Source organism: Tauraco erythrolophus, chromosome 2, assembly GCF_009769465.1.
Source record: "Tauraco erythrolophus isolate bTauEry1 chromosome 2, bTauEry1.pri, whole genome shotgun sequence".
In the NCBI taxonomy this organism is placed as follows: Eukaryota; Metazoa; Chordata; class Aves; order Musophagiformes; family Musophagidae; genus Tauraco; species Tauraco erythrolophus.
In genome coordinates, this window is record NC_141466.1 from 10,576,626 (window position 1) to 10,601,799 (window position 25,174).

At 39.6% G+C, this 25,174-nt stretch overlaps 1 protein-coding gene across 1 annotated transcript in view; it reads left to right on the forward strand.

Annotated features, from left to right (window-relative positions):
- PTPRK (protein tyrosine phosphatase receptor type K) overlaps nucleotides 1-25,174 on the forward strand; it is a 439,897-nt gene that overhangs the window by 378,167 nt on the left and 36,556 nt on the right. The gene's annotated exons all lie outside the window — the stretch shown is intronic.

Consider the following 25,174-nt stretch of genomic DNA (forward strand, 5'->3'; position numbering starts at 1 on the left):
GAATATCATAGAGAAACAGATTATATCTCTACACTTCACAATATCATGAAAATGGGCCTCTTTCTGGGACACTAAAACCAAGTCCGTATGTACTGATGGAAAATAGGCATCATAATCACTCTCTTTCCATCCCTGCTGCTACAGTATTTCTGACTTTGCCATTTTGAAGGGCTACTTATGGAAGATGTAAATCGTATTTTTTGTAAACACTGAAATAGGTTACCTGGAGAGGTTGTAGATACCCCTCCCTGGAAGCATTCGAGGTCGGGTTGGATGGGACTCTGAGCAACCTGATCTAGTTGAAGATGTCCCTGCTTACTGCAGGATGGTTGAACTAAATGACTTTTAAAGGTCTCTTCCAATCCAAACTATTCTAGGATTTGAAGATACATTTTAAAAGCATTTTTTGATTGTACATCTTATTGTTGGCACCATTAGATCATGACAGGAAAACCAAATTGTTGACTATTTGCTGGAACTATTGAAGAAATTTTTGCTTTGTTTTTAACAATAGTGAAAAGATGACTTTCCATATGAGAAAGGGAGAGGGTAGGACTCTACAGTTACTCTAATTGGCATTCTAATTGCCTCAACATGTGGACAGTTGATTTGCACAAGTACAGGCATTTTTTATTATGAACCTTAATTTTTACGTACACGAATACCATCTAGATTGTCTGAATTGTCTGCCAGTTTTATTAACCCATTACGATAGAAAGTATGTAGTCAAGCAAATCTCAAATTAATCCTTGATCTGTTTCAAATTTCTCAGATTGTGCTGAACTGAGATTGTCTTTCCTGTTTTGAAGTGATGGTGCCGCATTCCCTAGAATTTTGTAACAAATTTTACAAGGACTGGTAGTTCAGTATGCTGTCATCATTTTCTGCAGATGTAAACAGATTTTCTCATAGTTTTTTAGTGTTTCTCACTTCTGGTAGTTCGTAAAGATTTAATCCTGAAGGGCTTAATATCTGGTATTATTCCAAAACTTAGAAAGGTTGTCAGCTAGTTCCCTTTCTTGAAATCACTGCGTCATAATGTTTATACAGGGATTTACATCCATGTGTTCATATTTCATAACACTTCTTTTTATGCACCTAATGGAAAGGATTACCATGCCTTGCCTTGGTGTAAGGGTTTTTAAGATATTGGACTGTGAAACCTGGGCACTGGGTGTTTCATCCGCTCCGTGAAACATCTAGAAGGAGCCTCCATCCTCTATATCTCAAATGTAATCGAAGGTGACGATTGCTGTATGTAATAACACATTTCGTTTTCGACTCGCACATTTACAGAAAATTTTGTTATCAGATTAGGAAGGTTAATTTTTTCAGATTACTCAGTCTATTGAGGAATATATGTCACAAGTCAACATGTAACAAGACAATGCCTGTCAGATGTTAACCATCAGGGTTAGATTGGATTTTTGATCAGGAACTTGGAACTGTGGAGTGTGCCATTGCTGTTACCAGCCACTTACATGTTTCAGCCTAGATCATGCTACGCACTAAGAGGGGAAAGGATGGTGGCTATTTGCAGCAGTCACTACTTGTTTGTAAATCATGCCAAGTTCTTATTTTGCTTTTAAACAGAATTTAGAAACCCTCATTCTGTGTAAGTAGTTGGCAGTTTAGGGATTGAGAGAATGGCAAACTGAATCTCATTATATGCTTGTCCAAATATGAAAGCTGATAATCTCGTTGCCTTTGTATAAAATAGTATTGCTTACTCGGCAAGCATCATGTTTCTTAGCCAAATTAAATAGCTTTACTAATATAGATTGAATTCAAACTGAACTGAAGAGTTTGCTCGGACTCAGAAAGTGAAATCAGTTTATGCATGCAGAGAATTGACCAACAGAGATCATAACTTCCTGGATGTCCCTTTTTGAGTAATATTGGAGACCCCACCTGGAATACTGCATTCAGCTCTGGAGTCCCCAACAGAAGGACATAGAGCTGCTGGAGCAAGTCCAGAGGAGGGCCACAGAGATGATCCGAGGGCTGGAGCACCTCTGCTATGAAGACAGGCTGAGACAGTTGGGGCTGTTCAGCCTGGAGAAGAGAAGGCTCCAGGGTGATCTTATTGCAGCCTTCCAGTACTTAAAGGGGGCCTACAGGAAAGCTGAAGAGGGACTTTTTACAAGGGCAGGTAGTGATAGGACAAGGGGCAATGGCTTTAAACTGAAAGAGGGCAGATTTAGATTGGATATAAGGAAGAAAGTTTTCACTGTGAGGGTGGTGAGGCAGTGGAACGGGTTGCCCAGAGAAGTTGCCTCATCGCTGGAAGTGTTCAAGGCCAGGTTGGATGAGGCTTTGGGCAACCTGGCATAGTGGAGGGTGTCCCTGCCCATGGCAGGGGGCTTGGAACTAGATGATCTTTGAGGTTCTTCCAACCTGAACCATTCTATGATTCTCTGATTCTATGAAATTTAGACAGTGAAATTTTATATCCATGGAACAGAACCAACTGAAAGTATTTTTCCAAGTTGTTTTGGGAAGTACCAGTCTTTTATACTTTATTTTTGAGTAACCCATTCAAGGAACTGATTTGGATGAATGGAAACAATTACTTAGGTAAAACAATTTGGTTTCCTGGAGGAGGAAGTCTATGGTCTTGGGTAGGTCATAATGTAATGTGATAAATCACAGGTACACAGCGCTGCAGCATTTGGAGGACAGCGGGTTGACTTGCAGATCCTTGGCTGCAGGAAGACCAGGTCAGTTATTCATGGCAGGCCTCCTGAGTTGTCTCCTGTTTGTGTTTAGAAAAGCTCAGCAGAGCCCTTGTTCTTCAGAGGCATCATAGCTGAGTTGTGTTTCGAGTACAGTCTGAGGATGTGGGACTTCTAGATTTAATGGCTGACTGCTGACCCAGCTGTTGGACCTGAACCTCATAGACTTTTGTGTGAGCTAATGCCTATAACTTGGAGGAGAAGAGGTGCAGCCACCTGGGTACTGTTGCCGCCTGAGCCTACGGCAAGTATGTACTGCCTCATCTGCCCGCCAGCCTGCCTGCGGTGGTGATAAGCTGCTTGGGCAGATATGTAGCACATTGTGCATAGCTGGAGCTGGACCCACACAATAAACCTGTCAGGGACCAAACTGGGATGTAGCCTCTGTCACTGCCGAGGTGGGGTCGTGCTGCCAGAACTATAGAGCCCTAATTGCTATAATTACTTATTCTGAGGTTTGGGAAAATTAGGATGTGTCCATATGCTGAACAAGGCACTTGACTAGTTTTTTATAAACTATAAAACCAAATGACAGCTGCTTTTTATCAAGTGTTAAAATTTCTTAAAATATTACTCCTTCTATGTTTGAGCTGCTTGCCCAGCCTCTCTTCTGAGCAAAACACATGAGCTGTGTGGCATACTCCATTCAGCCAGGTACAGAGCCTCCTTGAGCCCTACCCAGTACAAAAGCATTTCATCAAGCCAAGTTTTGTCGTTGCCATCACTGGCCAGGACATAATAAGAAATGCAACATTTACACTAAATTGTCTTAACATTTGTTAGGCCAAAGGGGAAATATAATCACGCAGGATAAGGTGACTGTAAGTCTTTTAGCTTTTTCTCTCCCTTCTCAAGATGTAGCTATTTTCTTTTTGAACATGGTTAAGGTAGCTAGAAGCAATTTATGCTGTGGTATAAATGTTTGAGACAGAAATATAATGGAAACATCCCTAAACCAGGAGCTAAGTACAGATTTAAGATACATTTTTTTGCCAGCTTTGAAACTGGCTACTGTGTTTTAAATTCATTTTTGATGAGAGCACTTACTCTCAGCCATATTCCTATCCTGCTGGTGTTTGTGTAACGTTATTTTGAGGATTATGTGGCCTTTGTCTCCTGACTGAATATCTAACTAACTGTTTTACAGCAAAGTGAGAAAATATACCATCATAATGAACACTAAAAAAAACTTTATCTGTGAGCGTGATGGCTAGCTTGTGATATTTACAGTCCTGCAATTTGTCTTTAACTTGGTTAAACAACTTTGGGGGCTTGTTTCTGGTTTGGGTAGGGCATATGAAATATGAATGCGTGCTTTCATGTTTGTGCTGAGGCCTTTCCACTGTCTCGTCCATTTTTTTATTATTACTGTCCATTTTAACATGAAGTATTTCAACTTTTCTGGTGGGAGTTCATTATTAAAAAGAAAGATCTTCTTTCCATTGTGATATAGAGCATTGCCTTTCCTAATGTGCTGGTTTTGGCTGGGATAGAGTTCATCTTCTTCATAGTAGCTGGTATGGGGCTATATTTTGGATTTGTGCTGGAAACAGTGTTGATAATAACACAGGGATGTTTTAGTTACTGCTGAGCAGTGCTTACCCAGAGTCAAGGCCTTTTCTGCTTCTCACTCCACCCCACCAGCGAGTAGGCTGGGAGTGCACAAGGAGTTGGGGGATACAGTCAGGACAGCTGATCCCAGCTGACCAAAGGGATATTCCATACCGTATGACATCATGCTCAGCATATAAAGCTGGGGGAGGAAGAAGGAAGGGAGGTACGTTTGGAGTGATGGCATTTGTCTTCCCAAGTAACAATTCTGTGTAATGGAGCCCTGCTTTCCTGGGTATGGCTGAACACCTGCCTGCTCGTGGAAAGTAGTGCAGGAATTCCTTGTTTTTCTTCACTTGCACACACAGCTTTTGCTTTACTTAATTTTAAATTGTCTTTATCTCAGCCCACAAGTTTTCTCACCTTTACTCTTCCGATTCTCTCCCCCATCCCACTGTGAGGGGAGTGAGCGGGCGGCTGGATGGGGTTTAGTTGCCGGCTGGGGTTAAACCACAACACCTAGCCATGCCTGTGCTCTCTGCACAGTGTATCAGAGCGACTTTTCTGCAAACCGAATAGCTCATTTCTTTAACAGTACACTCGTATAAAAATTAATATTGTAACTTCATTTCAGGAGACAAAAGAGAATGTATGTTCTTGTACCTGAATGATTTGCTGCATTTCTTGAGATACGTTATGAGGTTGAGGCTGGATGATGGATCTTGCCTCATTTCTCTGTGTAGCTGTAGATTTCTGTCTTGGAACTGGTCATCTCATGAGGATCAGAGTGAGAAGATTACTCTGCTCTGGTTTTTAGCTATGGAGTAAAGGGAAAAAACACAGATACTTTGCCAGTATAAAGTGAGCATAGTTATTGCAGCTGTGTATATGTTGAACAGTAACTTGCAAAATAACAATAACCAACTGTTTTTTCCATGCTCTGATGACTTTCTTTCATTTTAAAGTCTGGCTTTTATTCCACATACTCAATTTCTCCACTCACATCAAACAATGTGATTATTAGTAAATTCTCATGAGTAGTATTGAAGAAAGATGCTGTCTTAGGGATATTTTACATTTTTCAAGACAAAAAGGACTTGGTATCAGAATTATTATTGATTTCTAGTCACTGTAAAATACACACAAATCACAGTAAAGGTTAAGTGCCTAGAAAAATATAAAAAAGCAGCAATTTTAGGTAAAAAGAAATTCCAGAATAAAACCAAAAAAAAAATCAGACTAAAGTAAATGCAATGAACTACTTTCTTTATGAGTAAGTCTGGAATGTTTTCTTCACACAGCTACTATAATCAGGATGTTTTCTCTTTTTCTTCTTAATGCAGACATGAACACATCAATATTTAATTTGACCATGAGTAGTATATGTATTGCATTTAACCCCAAATATATTTCAGACTTTGTGTGTTTTTATAGTGATGATACAAATTTATAAATCCTTAATGCCCTTAATGCCTTCCATATGTTGTGCTGAAATCCTTAGAAATCTGTAAAAATGAAAATCAAGAAGATAGTTATGGGCTCCAAAAGCTGAAAACAGACCTAAGCCAGTCTAACAGCTAAAGATTTGTCAGCTAGATCCTAATGCTCCTAAACCTTTGGCGTAACAAATGTTGCCTTTGAGAACTTATCCCATTACATTTGGGCATCTTAAATCACTTCACAGAAATAATATAAAATAAAATGTTCTACTTCTAAATAGGAGGCGTGATCCTGGCATCTGTGCTTCTGCCCCAAGTGCTGTCCTTCTGTGCCACAATCAGCATGAGCTTTTCTTAGATTTACGCTCGTGGGCATATGGACAACTGGAAGTCATTTGGAGATGCCAGTTGTCCTCATTTTTTTTTCTGTTATCCTTATCCACTCCCCATTGCTAAGGATGGTACTAGTTTTACTCTGAAGCGGTATGCAGTCATATTACTTTATGTATGTTTTAGAATTTCAGAAGCAGGGAGCAAGAGAAGCAGCCATTGCAAGGACTGGCATGTGTGCATATACAGGTATTTTCCACCAGGAGAAGATCCTGTTGATTTGTCAGCCTGTGTAAAAGCTGTCTGGGTTTTTTACATACACTTCCCCAGTACCTGCTAAAAACTAGTCAGATGGAAGCAATCAGATGCCCTCATCAATTTATAGGCTTTCAATGCCCATTAGAAACCCAAGACTTTTAAAAGCTACAGATCGTTACTAGTGTGCAGGCTACCCTGCCCATGGGACTAAGAATTTCTGTTAGTCATCCTGTCTTTTGTTGGTAGCCTTTTGTTAAGCAACAATTGCTTTCTTCCTTTCACACCAACTATTCATGTTGCTGGGTTTTATTTTCCCATCCACTCAGTAAACTGATGCACCAGCACAGCATTATAATGAATTTCTATTTGGTTAGGCGAAAGTTGGATTGTCATGAGTAATCGAATTACTCCTCCGGAGACAGGATTTCTAAGTAAAGTGATGAGGTGAAGCGATTACAGCTGTAACCCTTACAAGCATAAAAAGATGTGTTATGCTAATCCTTTGTGAATGGGTTGAATTGAAAGCGAGGGGAATAAAAAAGAATGCTCTTGGAAGAAGAAGGGGATATGAAAGGACTACTGTGTCATTTATTCCCTTTTCATTCATCCTCTGTTGCTATAGAGGAAAAAAAAAAACCTGGAGTGCTTTACCTTTCAAGTCTGTCATTCAAATCATTTAATCTTAAGCTGTCTGAAATATTGTGTAAAAAATCGAGGGGAAAAGAAAAGAAAAAAAAAAATAAAAGAAGGAAGGATAGGTATAGCAAAAAGAAATGTGTGAAGAAGTGCCATGAAGTGTAGGTTGCTTTTTTTAGGTTATTGAACCTCGTATGACCTTATCTTACCTTGGTGTAAAAACAGCAGAGTGAGGATAGGGAAAAAAAACACTGAGTAAAGTATGAGTTACAGCAAACATTACCTTTGTCTGCAAACATTTATAACCTGAGTGTGAGATCCTTGTTATCCCCAGGCTTGTTTATTTTCTGTTTCAGCTTTTTCAGCTGTTAAATAGGAGTGCTCTGTCTCAAGTTAATACCTGAAAAGACTTTTGAAGGTTCAGCTACAAGGAGAGGTGGCATGTGAATCACAATGTAGTAATTAACTGAGTAGAGCAGCAAAGATAGGTTTTGTTAATTGGAAAAGAAAAAATAACTGGGTTTAGATGACCAACCTGAATATAAATGGCCAATGGTATAAATTGTTTTTTAGTTAAGTTTCTGGATTTGTCTTCTAAGACTTCAAATGATTTTCATTGTTGCTCTTTCTTCCCCTCTCTATACTTTTCCGGGAGAGAGGAATGGGGTGGTTGACCCCAGCCAGCAACTGAGCACCCACCCACCTGCTCACTCCCTTTGCCCACCAGCAGAATGGGGAAGAGAAAGAGAAGAGCAGAAGTAAGAAAACTTGTGGGCTGAGATAAAGATGGTTTAATAAGTCAAGGAAAGTTTTATTTACTTTTTCAAAAGTGATGCAAAGCAGTCACTCACCACTTCCCACAGACAGCCTAATGCTTAGCCAGTCTCCGAGCTATGGTTACTTTGGAAATTTGAAACTCTCAACTTTTATTGCTGATCACGGTCTCATATGGTATGAGATATCCCTTTGGCCAGTTAGGGTCAGCTGTCCTGGTTGTGCCCCCTCCCAACCTCTTGCCCACCCTCAGCCTACTCACTGCGATGTGACTTGAAAGCTTTGTTGCTGTGCAACCACTGCTCAGCAATAGCTAAAACATCCCTGTGTTATCAACACTGGTCACAAATCTAAAACGCAGCAACTTACAGACTGTGATGAGGAAAGTGAATTCCATCCCAGCCAGACCCAGTACATTCTCTAAGAGTGCTTGCATTTTATGGTCATGTTTTTCAGCGTACTGCCTTTCCAAGGAGAATTTTGGGGAAAGTTTGGGCAAAATTTCTTCCACTATGTTTGCCTACAGGAATGATTCAAATTTGGTGTTCTGAAGTTTAATGTTAACGAAATCCTGTATTAGATCTACATTTGAAAAAAATATCAATGGGCACAAGGCAATGAGCCTGTCAGATATCTGAAACTAATGGGAGTTTAAGAACAGAGCCTTTGAAGGGAAAGGAGAAAAAAAAGTAATTTCCCGAGCTACTACTTTACACTTGCATTTCCCTCAAATTCCTTGAGTTCAACCTCCCTGGAAAGCCTCTGTTTACTACTCTTACTGTTTTACCTACATCCCTCTTGAATTTTTTAAGATGTTAGCCAAGGTGAAAACCTTGTTTTAACCTTAGAAGTGATTTTCAAACCATTCCTGTTCATTTCATCGTAGCTGGAACAGACCCTTGTGCGCGAGGAGTCCCATCTGAAAAGGAAGGGATAACCCAACTCTGAACCTAACTCACCCTAATCTCAGCTGTAATCTTCCCTCGTCCAACGTTAAAGACAGGAATGAAATCCAAGCCGAAATCTTTTACTAGAGTATTTGGTGTGCCAAACACGTGAGAAAGGCCTTTGCAAAACATCGAGCAGGAGTCTCTTATTTACTCATTATCGAGCAGGAGTCTCTTATTTACTCTTATTTAGCACAGGCATGATGACAATGCTGTGGGAGAAGGATATTTGGTTTCAATGAGGTTTTATATTGATATTGATATTTGGTTTTAATGGTTTTATACCTGCCAGTATAAAAAGCTAATTCTTGTAAGGCTACAGGATGGAGAATATTTGGCTTCTTCCAAAAAAGATCGTTTTGGTTTGGCTGTTGCTGTCACTGGGTTTTCAATCAGCAATTGTAATTAAAGTTTCTTAAATATTAATGGTACCTTTTTTCCTTGCCAAAAGTCAAGATCAGTGTAAGATGGTTCAGTGCAATGAAAGTTGTTTTGAATTCAGGTTCACTAAGTAAACACTGTTAAGTCAATGAGCTGAGTGAGAATGAAATTTAGTTAGTGTATTGCTATGCAGTAAACCATTTCGTGTATTTTACTGTTCCTAGAAAAAGGCTTTACAAACTCTCAATAAACAGATAGAAAATTGATATGATATAAAAAATATCTTCCGGTGATTAAACTGATTTAATAAATACCTGCAATATCTATGAATGTTTAATAAAGTATTTTTTTGTTAGCGGGCATAAATATATTTTGCTGTAAATGAATGAAAATAAGATTTTTTGTGTATGATTCTGCTGGGAGCTTAGAGCCAATACATCTAACACATTGTTGAAACATTTTACGGTAGATATTGCTTTTTAGGTAAACTGAAAGTCCTTAAATTGTCATCTTTATTCACTACATTTGATGAAGCAGAAGATGAAGAGACTTGAAATAAGGTTTATATTTTAGTAGTTTCTATCAAGAGTAGTAGGACCCTCCTCTGTTTGTCCATCCTGGCATAGCCCCACTGACTTCCACTAACGGCCCGCTCTCAAATGCATATGTAGTTGTTTGATTTCTCAGGTCTCAAGAGAGTAGCTGAATGTAGAAAATAATTGAAGCAAGCAGGAACATTTTGAATTTTAAAAAAAGTTCACGCTTTTTAAAAAATGCCTCTGTGTTTACAGTACAAATTAAAAAAAAATAAAAGAGTAAATGGACTTTAAGTAAATTTGGTCCTTGCTTTGCTTATATTTATGCTTAATCTCTCTTTGATTTGTTCATTTGGTCGGTGAAGATTACTTTGAGAAATAATTTCTTTATTCTCAGAAAAAAGTACTCAGACTTAAAAACCTTGTAAGAAGCATCAAGGGTAAAAGCAGTGCAATAGTTTGAGGCAGGAGTCGTTTGATTTGGGGGGAAGGAAGGTTTGAGGCAGGAGTTGTTGGATTTAGGGGGGAAGGAAGGATAAATGACGAGGTCTGCATTGATATTTTTCGGTTAAGTAGAAGGTAACAACAGTTGGCTGGTTTCAGTGCCTTTTGTTTGTTTGTTTGATTTGTTTTTAACTGGGAGGTAAGAAAGAGAAAAGAGCATGTTTGCTACAACTAGGGTTGAAGGCTTAGTGGCAGTGACCCGAGGTAATGTGTGTCACAAGGAGGTCGATCTGGAGACGGCTCCATGCCGATCTGACTGCATTTCAGTCACGATTTGTAACGCTGTTTACGTTCTTCTTCTGCCCGCCCCACAAAAAGGCGCGCAGCTTACGCAGAGTTACGTGGCAGTTTTGTGGCAGCACACGGAGTGGGCCCTGGAGTTGTCATTGCTCACAGCACTGGGGATGGCCTTTCTAGAGCGCATGAAGTAATGTTTGCAACAGATCGGGCATTGTGCCTCCTGAAAGAATGAAAAAAAAGAAGCCACTTCTTTTGCTCAGAGATCCACGCTTGTCACTGGCACGAATCGCTGAGATGCAAGTAGTAAGGCAATGCAGTTCAAGTCCAATTTAAATTGATGTTTACAACCAAAAATCATTGATTTAGTCAGAAATAATTTATGGCTAAAGGATTTTAAACATTTTCTATATCAACCATTACTCTTTCTTCTTTTTTTATGCTTGCTTTCTTTTTCTGTTTTGGGTTTTTCTGTTTTCTTAATAGTCCAATTCTTTCTGTTATGTTTTCCTTGTTCTGCGTATCTGTTTTCCAGACTTTTTCTCTTTTCATGTCTCATTTCCTTTTTCATGTCTCGGTATTTTCATTCTACTGTCAGAATTAGGGCAGCTCCTTTAACCACAAGCTATCTTTCTGCTGCTAAACCCTGAACCGCCTCCCTTTTATCTCGGCACTCTTTCTTACGGCGAGGTTTCTTCAGCCCAGGGGAGAGGTCCCCAAGCAAATGAGGAGAGCATTTCAAGGGAGGAAGGCAATCACATGCTATAGGCACTGAGTTCTTTTACCCAGTATGTAGCTATATTAATAGCAGCTTGAGAGAATGCTTTCTGTCCCCTTTCCCAGTTAATGAAACTTCAGCTCATCAAGATGCTTTCTGGTGAGCAAGTACTAACTCAGCTGATGTCTCCTTTCCACTGACTTTCTGCACTTCTTTGTGTTGAGAGGCAGGACCTGAAGAGCAGTCTTCATCTGTATAGGCAATCAGTGGCCACTGAGAATCTTTTAGCAAACCAGAGTATGAGGTTTTTTTCTTAAATGCTCAGGGTCAGATACTTAAAGCTACAGTCAACTTTAAAAAGTGCCTAGAAGCCAGCTCTGATTGAAACCTAGAGGATTGTTTTTGAAATCGTGACAGCCTTAGAAAAAAGCCTCAAACATGAATCTAAAGAAAATACTGAAACTGGAAGAAATACGAAGTTAAAACTGCGTTCCCAGCATTTCGGAGAATACTGCTTCACACATTTATGAAAGAAGGCAATAGTGACTGCTTAGAGCAATGTGATGAAGAGTCACAGTCAGTATCTTCATGTATAAAGAGGAATCTTGGAATAACTCCGTTTGGAAGGGACCTCTGAAGGTTGTCTAGTCCAACCCTTGCTCAGAGCAGGTTCAGCTTAACTGGATCTAACTTGAAAGTTAAATCAGGTTGCTCAGGGACTTGTCAAGCTGAGTTAAGAATGTCTCCAAGGACGGAGATTCATCTCTGGGCACTGTCCCGGCGTTTGACCACTCTCATTGTGATTTTTTTTTTTTCATGATCTCTATTTGGGATTTCCCTTGTTGCAAGTCAAAGTCTGTTGCCCCTAGTCCTTTTGTTGTGCATCTATCAGAGCAGAGTCTGACTGTGTCTTCTCTGCATTCATCCACCCCACGAGGCAGCTGAAGATGGCACCACCATCAATCCCCTCCTTCCTCTACCCCTCCCCAAAACTGTCTTTGCTCCAGGCTAGACAAAGCCGGCTCCCTCAGTATTCTGTACATCCATGTGCATCCTGTGTGCCTGTCACCCTACTGACTTTCCACTAGGCTTGGTCCAGCATTGGTTCTTGTAGTGAGGAGCCCAGTACTGACTTCAGTCCTACTACAACAACCCAGTATTTGGCTGGCCTTCATCCCCACAGTGGGGCACTGCTGGCTCCTCCCGTTCTTCTTGTCCACTGGGACTCCTCTGCCTTTTTCTGCAAAGCGTCTTTCTAAGCCCAAGGTGAACCCCAGGCTGTTCCGTGGCATAGCGTTACCATCCCAAGTGTGGGGCTTTGGATTTGTCTTTGTTGGTGGAAGAAGGTAGAATTATTTTCCCCTAGAGAGTATCATGTGTAGCTGAGTGGAAATGTACCAGTCCTGGTGCAAGTTTGGGAGCATAGGATCGAATCTTTATTTTTACCACTCACACTACGTAAAATTTTTACCTGGATCTACAGAAGTGAAATGTTGCTAGGTCTCTTCTCCTTTCTCAGTAGGTGTATTTACCCCCAAACGATCAGTAAGCTGACAAAGACGTTTGACCTTTAATGCTATAGATTTTCTAAGATTTGTATTTATTGCACAGTGAAAACAAGTTAGTGTTTTACGGGATTTTTTAGATCAAAACTACATTTTTATTTCTTGCTTTTCCTTTTCGACATTTTTTCCTGCTGAAAGAACTGTGAAATAAACATTTACTTTCTGAAGTGTTCTAGTGATCAAAAATAGTTTTATATTTTTCTTACGAAGTTTAATATAGTGCCAAGTTGTTTCATGTTTGATTCAGAAATATGTTTTTCTCCACTTTCCATTTCTTGAATGGTTGAGGTGTCAAAACAGTTTGGGTTTTAGTTTCACTTTTGGGATATTCTGTAAGTAGTAGTCGTGGTTGTACAGGATTGCACTGTGTTTTCCCTTAATATTTATTAATGTTGTTATTACACCACAGTCAAGGAAGAGGAGGTCTTATTTGGAGATATTCTCATTGCATTAATTGGCTAATATGTTTTCCCAGATGTATGTTTCTTTTCAAACATTATTTAAAATGTGACAGTTTGTCTGATTTATGAGAGGTGCTCAAGCCATCTGAAAGTCGTCTCCTGTGTTGATGCTGTCTGAAATGTCAGGGTGACTTCTTCTACCCAAGTTTGAATATTTTTGCTACCTATCTCTAAGAAAGCAGGTAGATGACATTGCCTGGATTTTAAGGAGTAAGAAGCTGAAGTGAGTCATTCATTAAAGTTGTATCAAGTCAGTTACTGAGTAAAGCCATTTTTCACGTCCTTGAGGAGAAGGAAGGCCATTTTTTGCTGCGGAAGATCAGGAATACCCACTTGTAAATGGAAGCTCACAATGTGGAGTGGCCTGTGTGTTTCAAATCACAAGTCATGTTTTGCTAAAGGGACAATTTAAATGAGGTGCATATGGTGTGTCTTAGCCTGTGTCTGAACGCATTGTTTTTATGTAAGTCTTTGTTTAATTTATTCCTATTTTTAAAATGCAGATTTGGTTTTGCTCATTGTTAGGCAAAGCTCAGTACCTCAGTATAGACATTTTTGCCACTTCATCTGCAAGAGTTCTTGGCAATCCTTCAGTTTAAGGTGATTTTCTCCTCAAAGTCAGTCACATTTTAATCAGATCACAACTGACTGAAAACCCTAAAACCAGATTTAAAACATAAATACCAGTATAGTAATCTTCTTTGCTAGCAACCCATTACATAAATCATAATACAATATTCGCATGTTATAGTTGGCTTCATTTATTTAGACTTCCGTGTGGGTTTGGAGCTTTTGTTAAATATATTCTTTTTTTCCTTTGGTACACTAGCTAAGAAAGCAACAGCCCAAGGCATATCCTATACAGGGCAGCTAATTTCATCCTCTGGATAAAAACAACTAAATGCTCCACTACCCACAAAACACACGGGCAAGGGGGCTACAAATCCACTTTTAAACTGGTACCTTTTAGTTCTGCGTACTGCACAACCCAGTACTACTTTTCCTACAGCCTGGCTGCCTTCTGTCAGAGTAAGCCTTGTACAATTAAAAACTGACTTATCTTTACTTTTTATGAACCAGTGTAATAACAGGTATGAAAACTTCATCTAACTTTAATCATGGAAGCTGTTTACTACATCTGGTTCCCCTGTCGGAGTTTTGTGTGAGTATTTACTTGAATAATGGAAATAACAAAAAGTCCTTTATTTCTTTCAGAAAAGAGAAATTGATTAGAGTTTTAGGTTTGAAAGTAACAAGACTTCTGTATGAACAGAAAAAAAAATGTGTAAAAGTAGAATCATAGAATCATAGAATGGTTAGAGTTGGAAGGGACCTCAAAGATCATCTAGTTCCAACCCCCCTGCCATGGGCAGGGAAACCGTCCACTACACCAGGCTGCCCAAAGCCTCATCCAACCTGGCCTTCAACACTTCCAGGAATGGAAGTGTTAAGTGTTAAATAAAGCCAAAGGTTCCAATAGTGGCAATACACATTAACAGTCTTCTTTCTCCCAGGAGTGTTTTGTCCTGTAGCTTGCAGGGCTGCCACCTCTTCCTCCTGCTTGAAGGTTTCTTTAAAATGTTAGTAGTACAGGGAGGTGCCACTATGCAAAGGGAGGCAATGACACAGTTGGAAAGGCTTGTAATGTCCTTACAGGTCCTGATCTGAACTCGCTAGTCAATGGCAATCAACCCACTGCGAACATCAATGCGTTTTTTTCATACAGTTGTCATTGCGTTAGCTGCTTGTTGTTGCAGTGCCATTACGGCTGCGTTTCCACATGTCCAGTGCAGTAAAGAAGCCTCTAAACAGGCTTGTGACTTCTCACACAGGGTTTGAGGCTTAGGTAGCATGTTTGTTTTGCAGATGGCTGGTGTAGCGGAAGATGTCAAAGTTTTCAGTCAGCTAAAGGCTCTTGTCCTCGCATCGCAGCTGGTAGACTAGCGTGGGTAAACACCGCTGCTTCTGTGCAAAATCAGGTGGCCTACCTTAAAGTGCTGACGTAAGACCTTTCAGATATATTTGGATAAGGAGATTTGGGAGCAACTGCGTAATTAGGGTAATGGCTGAGACAGTACTTGCAACTTGCTCCAATATGCAGCTAGGTGACACCCAGCTGGTTTGGAAGAGTATTTTTGCCTTTCCCTCATGCTCCCAGACGTCCAGCTGCTTGGAGACCTGTTAGCTCTAAGGAGCTCAGGAGAATCCGAGAGTTTTGACCCATGTAACTTTCTGAGGGTGGATGTTCATCAAATGGGAAGATTTTAAAGAGAAGGAAGGTCCTCTGCGATGGGTGTTGAACACCAGTGCATCCTATGTTTTTTCCCAGCTATCCCAGTGGTCTCCTATAGACACTGAATCATGTCAGGGAAATGTTGTATAGCTGAAGAAGTTGCAAAAAAATTCTCTAGATGGAAGAATAGAATTCATGTGAAAGAAAGCATATCTGATTCTTTTGACGTACTTGTAGTTACTCTTTCACTTTATTTGAAAAAGTACCAAATTTTATGGGAAACAAAATACTGAAGGCTGACAGTCATGACAGTAAGAATCTGGGATACTGATAACCGATGGGTGCTGTTAAAGACTGGTTTTAGCGCTGTATGAACTTTAATCTATGTAAGTTTGTTAAAACTGGGACTTGCAGCCTTCCAGTACTTAAAGGGGGCCTACAGGAAAGCTGGAGAGGGACTTTTTACAAGGGCATGTAGTGATAGGACAAGGGGCAATGGCTTTAAACTGAAAGAGGGCAGATTTAGATTGGATATAAGGAAGAAATTTTTCCCTCTGAGGGTGGTGAGGCACTGGAACAGGTTGCCTAGAGAAGTTGTGGATGACCCATCCCTGGAAGTGTTCAAGGCCAGGTTGGATGAAGCTTTGGGCAACCTGGTGTAGTGGAGGGTTTCCCTGCCTATAGCAGGGAGGTTGGAGCTAGATGATCTTTGAGGTCCCTTCCAACCCAAACCATTCTGTGATTCTATGATTAATGCCAAAGGAAGAATTAACCATTTATTTTCTTGGAGAAGTTTCTGTGTATTTTCTTACTTGTTGCCTTAGAAATAATAATAGATGGGTGCTGTTAAGGACTAATTTTAGCACTGTATAAACTTTAATCTGTGTGGGTTTGAGTTTTTTGAAAGGATGAAGGAAACACTATTTCTGTTCCTCCTCTCATTGCCTTTGTGGTTTGATTCCATCCTCAATGTTCTGAGCACTACATTTGCTTTAAGATAATTTTTCATCTTGGGAATTTCTGTATTTTGAACTAGTGGGAGTATATTTTGAGTTGAAAATTTGCAGTTTTGTGGTGAAGGAGAGTTAAGCTGTCCTTGCTTCCTTCAGTGTAATTGCACAGGTCTGCAATAACTCTGCAAGTCCTACACTACCAGTAAATTCTCACTTACAATTTTATAGTTGCTTAAATTAGCAGAAGTTATTCACAGAATGTTATTTTCAATAAATATAGCAAAATGGAACTTCAGACATTTGAGAGTAATATTTTTCCCCATAAACCGTGTTGTGCGCATATATAAATGATAACGATCTTTACAAGGTACTTTCTCCGCTAAACTTCTTAAATGTTACCTGCTGGAAAGGCACATAAAGATGAGGTATTTTGTATATTTGTTACCAAACATTGCTTTTATAGTAATTTTCTTTTCAGATTTAATTCTGAGCTAACAAGCCATATAGGAGTCATTGTCAAAACCAGATAATTTCTTAATGCAGTGTTTTGCATAGTTGAAATTTTGTAACTATCATCAAGTGAGAATTTATTTTTAAAAACACATGTTTTTGAAAGCAGGCTGTTTGGTCAAACTAAAACTTGAATGTTGATTAATTTGTAATGTGGCCAAACATTAACACATCCCCCACCCCCCATCCTCCTCCCCCAGGAAAAAAACCTTCCTAAATGTTCTCGTTACCAAAAGGCTGACTGCCTTTATGTGTTCTCAGGAAAATATGCCACAACAGGTGTAACAGCAGACCCATTGTACTTCGGAAGTAATCACAGTGACCTTAAGAAATGGTAACAATCCATCCAGCAGGTCATTGTTAAATAGTCATGATCAGGTAGATCAGACTGTTAGGGGACCATTCTCAACCAATACTCCTTTCCAGAAAATCGGGAAGAAATAGTATTTTAGACTCCATTGTGTCAGTCTGATACTTTACAGAATTCATGTTATGTATTTATACAACTGGTTTTTTATGTATCCTTTTCAAGGTCTGTTAGTACTCATGCAATGAAAAAATTTGGTTTGAGTCTTTAGACCTTTGCTTCCATGTTGGCTATTGTAGGAACAGCATCAAGAAAGTCGCATTCTAAAAACTGATTTTTTTCCAAGACACAGAAAATTAACCAGATTTCAAGATAAAAGAAAATTGCATTAGATATTTCTCTTAATTTCTCCATCGTTTCAAACATGCAGCTGCTATAGGATGAGACCTGGTATTTTGAAACAGGCACTTAGTATTGTCCACAATTTGTATTTTAGGAGATCCTATGGCTTTCCAAAACCTGAGTTCTGGCACAGGATTAGGATTTTTTCAGGGTAAGGCTCTAGCCTTTGCACTGTTCGTGTCAATTTTGAAATGATGACCTGAGAGGGAACTTCAAAGATGGAAAAAACACAGTACCAAAAACCCAAAATATGGTATTCTGATTCCTTTCAAAGATTTGGTCTCATTTATTTTGAAGGTAAGGCAGGACAGAAGGGGAGGGGAGAAAAAAGGTTGTTTCATGAGTGTTTAGGTGTTAAACAGGCTAATGAATAGACTCTGATTTATCCATGGAATGTGTTTCCTCTGTGTAAACCCAGCAACATCATTTGTTCCGTACACTTTGGAGTTGACGGTTCCAAAGGCAAGCGCAAGCTATGCCTGGACTTAGTGATGTGCTGCAGCCAGGAGCAGTCTCCTCCTCCTCTCTCTTGGGCAGTGCTGCTGCAACACAGGGAAAGGCCATGTTCCTCCACCCTTGGAGTCTGCTCTTTGCTTTGAGAGGTGCCATTTCAGAAGGCTTAGCTCATGTTTTTATCTTCTGTCCTGTCCCAGTTAAAACAACTGAAATAGAAGCTGACAATGTAACTTCCAGCTTACACCCCTGTGTAAAATACATTGTCATGGCTGCTATTTGCATTCACGCAGCGTTTTTTGTGTCCTGAGGACACAGTTGCATCGTCGAACCAGCTCGTTTAAAGCTAGCTTAGTTATGTCCACGTAAGCAACTGTCTCTTGCATTAGGATAATAACTTGCAAATCAAAAGCCTTACCACTGGTACATTGTAAGATGCAGCGAACATCTTCATTCCCTGTCAGGGAATCCTGTCCTTGCAGTATTTTGGAAGATTGCAAAGTGCCTACAAAGTACACGCACAAGTAGTACGTCTTAGTGGCAGATGTAGCAGAAAAGCATTGAAGGCAGTAGTCTGCTCTTTCGATGTGACCTGTGGACAGCAGGGCAGAGTGTTGCTGGAACATTGTCTCCTCAGCATTGTTCCTGCTTTGGCTCTTTTCATCTGCACGTGTCCAAGGTTTCAGAGTCTGTGAGGCACACAGATTCAGCACTTTTTTCACTTGATACTTCTGAATCTTTTCAGGTCAACTCTTTCATAATTGGTTATAAATTCATGGACGTTACTGTTTTCAGAGTAGTCACTGTGAATTTAAATTGCTTCTCAGTGGAACATTGTGAGAGTAAGTCCTCATTAATTTTGGTTTCAGTCCCTGGTAGCAGAAGATGCTTGGTTCACCTGATTCTGTTTTCCTTATAGTTTCCTACCAAAGTAGTCAGTGGACTAATCTGAAAGTGCTGGACAGTAGAAAAGATGGAATTGATTTTGTTTTTTATTATATACCACTTATCAAAACAATATATGTCTATACTCATGAGGGCATAACAATACCCATCAGGAGCTAGTCTTTTATATATAAATGTATATAATATACTAGAATTTCCAGGTAGCAGTCTCATTATTATATAGCAAGATATGCTGTGCTAGTTTGCTTAATAAATTAAGAAACCATATAAATATTTATAATCTGCATGTTCATTATTTAAAAAATATCCAGTAGCGTAAGTTCAGGCTATTTTTCTCCACTGTCTAGAAGCAGGATGTGTAAGCAGGGAGTCACTTGTTTACATGGCACCATATTTGTGTGCAGAGCCACCTGTGGGACTTTGAGTATTTAACTTCTGCAGCAACTTACACCATCCCACATCTGACTAGAGGTTAGCCTGAACCTGTATTTATTTCATTTTTTCACGTAAGCTATCCTTTGAGAGGGATCAAAAAGCTCTTCAAAAGGAGCTGTAGGGGCCCCTGAAACGGTGTCTCTATCCGTTTCTGCAGCTCTGACCTTTTATGTAGAGAACAGTGGTATCTAATTCTTTTTTTGTACGAGGACTTAACCGATAATATCACAAAGCTTTGGGGCCTTGAGGACCTCCTCTGCTAGGCACAGCTGGTAGCATCTGTGACGCCTGCCCCTTTCCCCCAGCACGGACACATGGGAGGGCACAGTATGTTGCAACACAAAGTGAAGCAGCAGATTTTATCTAAGTATCACCTCACTACCCTCCTCTTTCAGGACCGGTGCGGAGAAGAGGCTGGAGGTGCTGAGCATCCCCCTTTTCACCAGCAGAGCCTATTAAACTCTTTTTCTTGGGGCAGCCATGGACCCTGGTTACCATGGTGATAGGGATGAACTTGACACTTCAAAGCACAGCTCAGGGAATCACGTTTTTGGTTCATAATCAAATACAATTTTTCTTTTTAATAATGCTACCCTACAAAGCTGTAATTTAGAGTCCTGGAAGCAACAGCTTAGATGTACCCAAACCCTAGTGAATTTCTGGCATGCCTTCATCTCCGAGAAGCTGCACTCCAAGAGAGAAGCTCTTTGGAAGCCATAGAGAAGGGAGCATTGTAAGGATTCCCTTCCCAGTAAACGTATCTCCAGCTTTCAACCTGAAAAAGAAAAATCTTAAAAGAGGGGCCAGCGGTGTGCCAAACTGACTCACATGAGGACATCTGTAAGACCTCGTGAATCATGTGCATAGTTTGCTGGAACAAGTTGCGCATCCTGTCTCCCCCATCCCTGCAAAAGCACATTCAAGTGTTTTCATCAAATAGAATCAGCTGAGACTTTTTATTTTTAACGTAATTAAGCTAAAAGGGGTTATGGATCTTCTCTCTCTGTACTTGAATTTATTAATTAACTTTCAGACTTCTAAAAATTTCCTTAATTGCACAATGATTATCATTCTAGCAAAGCAGTAACAAAACAAAACTGTAACAGTAACAAGACAAGACAGTCTTTCTGGGCAGATGATTAAAACACGGGGCAGACCATTCTAAAATAAAATATCCGTCAGAGAATCTCACTTAGTTTCTCAAAAAACCCTTTTCTCAGGTGATAGATTGACATATTACCAGAGCTGGCTGGAACTCCAGTTTCGTTTGATATTATCCTGATGTTACCTTGTTGAACTCATTCAGACGTCATTCCTGGTTTTAATTAAAAGTTTTTGAATGCCACATAACAAAGGTGCAGAACAGATTATCTTGAGCAGAGCTATTTTGAATATCAAGCTATGCAGCAATGAAACCAGTTTGTGAGAATTCAAAGATCTGCCACAAACTGAAATTAACATTCAAAGAAAATGCAGTGTAATAAAATAGCAGCTTTAATCATGCATAAAACAGAGTTTCTTCCCTCACTCGCACGAAGGAAACCCAGCATAAAATGCTGTGAATGTTCAGAGAGTCAAACAGTACGGTGAGAAGGTTGCATATAAAATCTTGTTCAAAACCTCTGATTTAAAAGCTGCATTTTAGAAGACTGGCGGTTCTCTAAGTGGTACCATATAAGCAGCCCTGCGAAATCCTACCAGAATTTTCTGCTTGAATAATTTTGTTTGGATGAGCAAGTAGAATATCATTATCTTGATTCCAGCACTATCTCCTCAGGAAGGTATAGGTGAATACATTTTGTGCTGAGTCTCATAAATTCTCTGACAATTTTGCAAGGCTGTGTGTAAATTCTGAGCCACTGAAGGAAGGAGAAGACAGGAAAACAATATATGCCGTGACTGGATTCCTTATGCCATGATATACTTTAAGAATTAAGTATGAAAATTAGGCAAACACTGGAGTTTAGAAGTAAGTGTTGAATTTTTCGGTGTATTTAATTAAAAAGATTCTGAAAAATTTAGAGGAATTAGTTACATCAGCAAGTTATGAGAATAAGACTCTACCTCACCAATTGTTTAGAATTTTGCTGTCCCTGAGAGTGTTAGCAATCCTAGTCTAATTTAGTGCTGTTCACAGTTGAACTTCATGCTATTGATCATGGAAGTCAACTAATTGAATATTGTCCTTAAGTATCAATGAAAACAGGGAAAACAACTGCTTACATGGTGACTATTACTAGCAATGTACAGAGCCAGAATTGCTGGATCTGCTTATTTTATGAACTTTGTGAATAAGACTGTGGAATACGATTGCTGTTACTGTTTGTTTGCTCAGAAGAAAGGTGAGTGTATAAGTTACTCAGTCTGATGTTCTTCTCCCAGTCTAGCTCATACGCCTTCTGTGTAGGCAGCTATCCTTACGGGGGGGAGGGAAATGTAGTTAACTGCTTGTTTCAGATTAGAAACTCTTGCAAATTTTATGCAAGATCATTTTGCACTGGTTGAGAACTGTAAGATTCTCTCTTCTTAGACTTACAGGGTCAAATTGTGAAAAATACAGTAATACGCAAGGTTATTGTAAAAATTAACAATCGAAGATCTATTAAAGTAAGACTGCCCAAGGGAATTAATAGCCAATAGAGTCAATTTTTGTATGATCATCATTCTGTTACCATGCAAGGTTCTTTTTCAAATTGATAAACTACCTTTTAATACAGTCTACTGTTTAAGATATAAGAAAGGATCACAGGACTAGTCTACTTAAAAGGACTGTTAGAATTAGTAAAGCAGATGTTTTTATAACTTAAATCATTTGAGACCCTTTGTTTAGAAATATCCAGTAGTTATCAAAATAATGCTATTTTTAACTACTGTATCTCTCCGATTTAGAGAGAAGGATGATGTGGGGGACCATGTCAAAGGCTTACAGAAGTCGAGATAGATGTCATGCATAGCTCTTCCCTTGTCCACTGATGTAGTCACTGTATCATAGAAGGCCGCTAGGTTGGTTAGGCAAGATTTGCCTTTGGTGAAGCCTTGGTTGGTTGAGTTGCTTTGTTTGGCAAAACCAGCAGTTCTGCCTTTAGAAGAGTCACTTCAGAGAAAGAGAAATCCTGGCAGTCTTGTAGTCGAGAGAAGAGAGAGAGTAAATTCTGAAAGTAAGCAGAATTTATTATCCTGCTGTAGTCCTTGTGCAATCAGCAACCAGGAGATGCGGACTTACACACGGAAGTTTAACACATAGGCACAAGGTTTCTATGGTTTTGTCCTTTGGTCGAGTATGTGTAAGCCCACGCATGCTTATTGCAATACACTTCGAACTATCAAAGTTAAAACACAAGTCATATGAAATATTTTGAATTCTTAAGTTTCATTGAATGATTCTGTGCTAGATTCAATGGCTTCCTCAAAATCATATACTTTATTGCATACAATGCTCATGCACATAAATAATAGATTAGAGTGTGATTTATATCTATAATTGCTTTTATATAGTCCCCAAAGGTAACATTTGGTCTAGAGAATGCATATATTATCTGTTGCTGGAAACATACATAAAGTAATCCTGGCTTCATTTAAGTTAAAAGCAATTTTTCTGTTGATACTGGGGAGAGAGGTAGCGTTTTGCTGATAGATTTTAGCATTTTGGATATAGGAGTCTCAACTACTGGTTATCTGCTTGCTTAGTCTATGACTGTTCAATATAATTTTTCTCCACTAATTTAGGACTGTGTGGTACGTTTCCAGTGAGCACCAGCTTTATCTCATAAGCAGTATTAAAGCTCATGGAATGAGTTACTATCTCTTACTTCAAACCCCTTAGTGTAAGGAAACCAGAATAAAGTAACAAGCAGTTGATATCCCCCTGGCTTTCCACAGTTATTCTAAAAACTTGGACAGATTGCTGCATTTTGAACAGTTACTGACGATCCAAACTCAATCATTTCTTACAGAACATGTAACAAAACACCAGTGCCTAAGTTAGGCAAATAAGTGAACTCCCTCAGTAACCTTTCCTACAGATTTTCTGAGAAGTGCGTAGTTGTTTCTCTAAGGTAACTTTTCTGAACGAAATAACGTTGTGAGTGGCCAAGCAATAATTTTAAACATGACCCTGAGAAGCACCTATATTGCAGCTTGATCTATCAAGCAATAAGGGCCGTATCTTTCTCCAGGGAAGTGTGAGACAGGTCTCTCATGCTTTCCCCTCTACTCTCTTATCTCTCACTAATTCTTCTGTGAAAATACCACCGTCCTGATCAAGGCTCAAAGCCTGTATTTTGGGATGTATTTTTGAGCCTTCAACTTTTGAAGTGCGTCTTCAGGTCACATCCAATGCTTGTGATTCATATTTTGAAATCTCTCAAAGACCTGGGCTTAAATCTCCATCCACACAACTAAATCTCTTGCTCAAGCCTTAGTTATTTTGCAGCTTGAATAGTTTTTAACCTTTGCTAGATCAGAGCTACCCAGCTGCACTAACGTTGTACTCACGGTGATTCCAGAGACAGTGACTATCCTGCTCCTGCATGATCCCCTCTCTACCCTTTTCTCAGTACCCCTTACAGCAAACATGTTTTTTTTTTCCCGTTGGCATATAAAGCCATTTATATTTTAACTTTGATTGATCTTTTGACTCTACTGATTGGCCTTTTGGCTCTACTGCTTATCAAATGTTCCGTCGTGTTTGTCACATACAGCTAATAGTAGACTGGGACTTGATTCATTTTAAGCATTGAGGATTTCAAACACCGCTTTCTTCCACTTCCTCCTCAGAAGTCATCTCCCTTGTTTCCTCTGTTAGACAGCATCATATGTGTATCCGGCATTAATTCTAGCTTGTATGAGAGTATGTGCTGTTTGTACGCAGCTACACATACACGCACTGCTTCCCTGATGCTGACTCTTACCCCTGCACACCTCAACAGCTCACAATACAAACAAAATATGTAGTATTGAGTCTGTGCAGGTTATGTATGCAAGTGTGCATGCAGCCGTGTATTTACACGGAGGAGGAAGCATTTAGTATTTCTCAGCAGATAGAGTTCAAGCGGTAGGGGAGAGAGATGATTATGATGATGAAGTCTTATGATGATGATTAAGTTTTATAATTAAAGCACTGTCTGCCTAGCTCTCGCATGGGTGTCTGGAAGAGAGCACGTTCCTAACTCAGAAGGTTGTTCTGAGGGTGAGTTGTTAGTAAGTGGTTCAGATACTGCTGAGATGGAAGTTACAGAAACAAGTAATAAAGAGTGATTTTAAATGTCAGCATGATCCTTCCCTCAAAAGATAATATGGGTTCCTGCACATGAAACCTGAATAGAAATGGTCTGAGTCACATGGTTAAAAGCAGAAAGTATTAGATACCAGTTATCCCTGGTGCTGACTACACTGGTTTTCTGAAAGACTCATGGAGCAGGTTTTGGGGGGAACAGTAGCCTTTCTCTTGTGTGGCTTCACCTAGTTTTTCGTTCTGCTTGTTTTGGTAGTCTGTTGAGAAGTCTTCTAGTTTCAGAGTAAAGAACATTTTCTATGTAATGGCATAGGCGTGCTGATGATACCAACAGCTTGTAACTACTCCACGTGCAGCTTCTGTGAGGGTGGAGAGGTCAAGTGGCATCTGCTGCCTGCCAGGTGGAGAGTTGAGAGAAGAAGGGTCAGAGAGAAAGCAAGCCAGCACATGTACCCACCCATGCCTGTGAGCAGGGGAAAGGCAAAGTGCTAAGCCACAGCCTTACAAAGTTAAGAACTAGAGAACTGAAGAGCCGTTTCCTATTTTACAAGTAAACACCTCATGGGATTTTACCCCTGGCTGAAACCTATTTATATTTTTTGATATTTTTGCCAGGCTGAAAAAACCCCGTGTTCCCCATGCTTTGTATGCCAGGCTGTGATGCAAAGAG